We start from the raw sequence: 4311 nt of genomic DNA on the forward strand, positions 1-4311 counted from the left end.
AATTAGAAACAAAACGATCGTAGGTAGGTATATTTTTTTTATATTTTAACTAATTAAGCTACTGATGTTCTTACTATCATGCATCTATAGATGTCCAGGGTATTGTCATACATGTCAGCCCTGTCATGTTTCACAATTCAAACAATCGTAGAACCCCTTGCCGAGATGTCTTCCTGATGAATACAAAGTAAGATAAAAAAGTCTTCGGTTGTTTTATTATTCTTCTAACTATGGGTTTACTAATGACTGGTACTTTACAATGGGACAATACCTTGCTCTGCGCATATGGGACAAGCACGTGTCACGTCACATGACACAGTGGCGGCTTGCCGAACAACATATGTGGACATTGACTGCATCAAATCTTCGGTACAGCGTGGCGCACGGTATATTACAAGCTATGTGTAGTTGTCTTCACTAACTCTTGAGCATACATGTGTATTATAATATTTATTTATTATATATGTATATATGTTGTAGGGGCTTTGAGATCAATAGACGAGTCACATATTGTCTTCAAGCCATGCAGTGATGGTGATCTGGAGTCATATCGTCTAATCCTTACCCCAAATCTGAAATACATAAGGAGACGGATCAGAGTGTTTGTTCGACTCAGGTTGAAGATGGGTTTCTATACAAACCTACGTCCGACAAGGCTGTGAGTCCATGAACAGGGGGGCAGCTTTTATCCTCAACAACAAAGACTCATATATGTTCATGAATTATTATTAGTATTAGAACAGAATACACTGTAATTCTTGGTCACAAACCTTGTTCTCGGTGTAATGGCCATTCAATTATTACGATACAAGTGTTTTCTATTCTATTGTTTGTGGTTAACCAGTTTCTGAGAAACTCCAACTTGAAAAGTACTTATGATATGCATAAGGTGCATACAGAAAGTAGCAAGCTATGAATGGTGATGGCATAAAATACTCTGTATTCGGTAACATAAAATACTCTGTATTCGGTAATATAAACATACGTGTGAATGTCGAAAGTTTGCTAGCACGAATCAACCACACTTGGTGGTCATCAACATCCAGTGCCACTGCATGGAGTTGTCACAACAAAATTAGTAATTTAGATGTGCACTAAATAAATCACAAGTACACACCCTGGAACTTGGAACTGTTCAAACAATATTAATATCCTTCTAGCATCGACAAAAGCAAAAGTGGATGTTCCCACAAAAATTATGAAGTTCAATTAAATTTTAGCATTTGATCGTAATCATTTTCAATGACTATAGCATTTGATCATAATCATTTTAAAGTGAGAAGAAATTGTTGTAAATTCCTGAAATGACTATAGCCCAACACTTGCATTTTAAATAAAGCATCTCATTTAATAATCCCCTAAATTTCGTTCATAAAATCATCTCATTAAATATACCCCTAAATTTCATGGATCAATTCAGTATGCAAATATTCAGTGAATCCAATAGTATCTCGGTCGGCTGAAATTAACTCACCAGCTATGGTAACTAAATCATTTCACGCTACAGAATTAAAACATTGCCCAAAATCTTTTATAGTTTCTCAATAGTATGTCGGCAGACTCAAATTAACTCCCCATCCATCACGCTATAGTAATTAAAACATTGCCCAAAATATTTAATAGTATCGCGGCAGACTGGAATTAACTCCCCATCCATCACGCATTTAAAACATTTCCCAATTTCGCCCCAAGCACCCCGTTATGGTAATGATAATTAGAACATTGCCCTCAATACCTGAAAAGTATTGCGAGAAAAAAGCATTCATATAAATAATCTCAAGCATTTTTCAACCTGCTCATTCTCCTCAAACAAACTAGCAAGGGACATCGAAGGAGGATCATCATCGAAATTCAGGTTCACATGGTTCTGGTATGTAATCACTAGCTGATGCACCAACACCCTCTTCCCCTCTCGAATCAGCCATGTTTTTTCTGGACATACTTTTGAAGGATTAGAGAATGTAAAGTAAGCCACGAATACAATAGATATTAACTGCCTTATCATTACGAGCACTAGCAAAGATACACAGATTTTGCAATGGTAAATACATCAGTACATCAACTATGTACAACTGCAGCTATCACATATTCGTATATAATTTATGATAAGAAGTACCAATTGTCGTTAATATTTCCTAGGCCATGAACTGCAAGCAAGTACCTGCTGAAGACAATTGTCTTATCACGATTTGTATGTCTATCCTTAAATTACAGTTCATGCCTTGCTGGTTTTGTATGGAAAATTATATTGCATAGGATTATAAGTTAAGGTTGGCGATGTCAAGAATCCATGCCATACCTGCCGCAGAAATTTGGCAGGCCAAAGCAAGCCTCGACACTCTAAATGCCAGGAAAATTAGTTAATCCTATAAAACAAAAGGGAAACTATCAGTATGCCTTCAGTATGCCTTCAGGCTCTTGTCCGGGGACGTTGCTATTCGGCAAAAACATCATCCAAGAACTAACCTCTAAATTCCAGAGGCACATGAAAAAAGTAAAGCAAATATCATTGAAGAACAACAATGTATCCACGAGAACCCAAACATACAACAGTTCAGTGAGAAAATAATAAATTCAGGAAATGTGATTTTTCTATTTGATGGGTTTTGTTTTGGCTTATAGCTGAGTTAGTCATTTGCAATTATGTATAAGCTATCACACAACAGATTAGATTAGGAAGTACTTCGGACCAATCAAAGATATACAACAAATAAGATGTGAGGAATAAATATAGGGAAACACATGACTCAATTGAGAATGAGTCACTTCAGACCCGCATAAATTTAGGTTTAGATGAACAGCTGAATCCAGCACGTGAAGTGAAAATGTGTACAGAGCTATATTCAAGTTTCAAAAGTTTATTACTCCAAAGTGGCAGTTCTATTTATATATGGAAAATTAATTAACTGAACATATTCATACTGCTTTTATTTGCATGCCAGACTATGTGAATGGAAAAAACTGTAGGATTCACCTATATCGCTTATTTGTTACTTTGAAGACACAAATGCATAAAAATTCATACGGCGTCGTCTCACCTATAGGAGGGCGTCTACGTATTCCCTGCAGCTCTTCGACCGCCTCCTTCAAATCAGGTGGCCATTTACTCGAATTAAACTTTTCTGCAATCTAGATTGTCACCTCATCAGTGGCTGCAAAGTTAAACTCAGGGTACCTTGCAGTCTTGTTGTGCAAACATCTGTTAGAATGTTATGTAATGCAGATTAATTAGGGTAAACTGATCTGGTTTGCTACAACTTAACTAGGGCTTAACCAGTATGGTTTAAAATTGTGTACCCTATGTTTAATCTGGGTGTTGAGTTTATTATTTGCAGTAAAAGCTTTTGTACCCATCAGTCGCTATGGTCTGAGAACTTAAAAATGATGCTACTTAATTTCTTCGTGTATGCCTCACCAAAAATAAGGCAATGCGCACAAAAGGAAATGCGCACAAAATTTCCTAAAGAAGAGTTTTACTACTACTGATATACTAGGTTCATAATATTTGGTAAGTGCACTAATCCTAATCCAATAAGCCTTCAATTAATCACTGGGTCATGGGTATCTGACAGATTTGTTTTCGAGAATACACCTGGAAGGTGCATCAACTTTTATACAGGAGTGTGACACCTGTTGGGAAACAACCAACTGAATTCTTCTCAATGTTCATCAGGCTCCTCAATAGTCATGCAGAACTTCACCTAGGGCTTAAAATAACAAATGTGTGGAGAGCATGCTAATATTAATGTCTAACTCCTCAAGTTGTAGCTGTAAGAAGACATTTTCCACTGAAATATTCTCATCACTCCTCAGAAATAAGAAAAGACCAGTGGAGAAAAATAGCATCTAGAGCTATATTTGTAGAATGTAGAGTTTCCATGATGAAATATAAACAAGATTGTTATTCTTTCAGATTGCACCTATGTTCTCATGATCATGCTAGCGTAACACTTTAGAACCGAAAAAATACAAGAGAAGCACCTGAAAATGTAAAGGATCATTCAAAGTTCAGTAATATTTGGGGGAAAATTGGGTCTGCACCATTAAAAGATCCAATCTTTAAGTTTATACCATCAAAAACTTCTTGTTTAGGTTTGTACCACCGAAAGGTTGCAATCCTTTTGATTCTTACCAAATCTGTGAAGTCTCCGTTAATGATGACCACGGTAACCTTTCATCATGAAAATCTCTAATCGACCGGCTTTTTTGGGGTTCAATCCTACACTAGATAGAAACACATGGAACTCCTCACAACAAATCGTAGGTCATGTGCTCATACACAAACACAAGTATTTATACAGGTAACAGAAC

General features: G+C 36.5%; 1 long non-coding RNA gene across 1 annotated transcript; it reads right to left on the minus strand.

Annotated features, from left to right (window-relative positions):
• Window positions 1–910: 910 nt before the first annotated feature.
• On the minus strand, window positions 911–3434 carry LOC127312460 (uncharacterized). The gene is made up of 4 exons (XR_007858377.2): window positions 3039–3434; window positions 2409–2468; window positions 1793–1932; window positions 911–1051 (listed from the first exon to the last, which is right to left on the minus strand). It is a non-coding gene; the product is annotated as an uncharacterized lncRNA (long non-coding RNA).
• Between the last annotated feature and the right edge of the window lie 877 nt (window positions 3435–4311).

Source organism: Lolium perenne, chromosome 7, assembly GCF_019359855.2.
Source record: "Lolium perenne isolate Kyuss_39 chromosome 7, Kyuss_2.0, whole genome shotgun sequence".
NCBI lineage: Eukaryota > Viridiplantae > Streptophyta > Magnoliopsida > Poales > Poaceae > Lolium > Lolium perenne.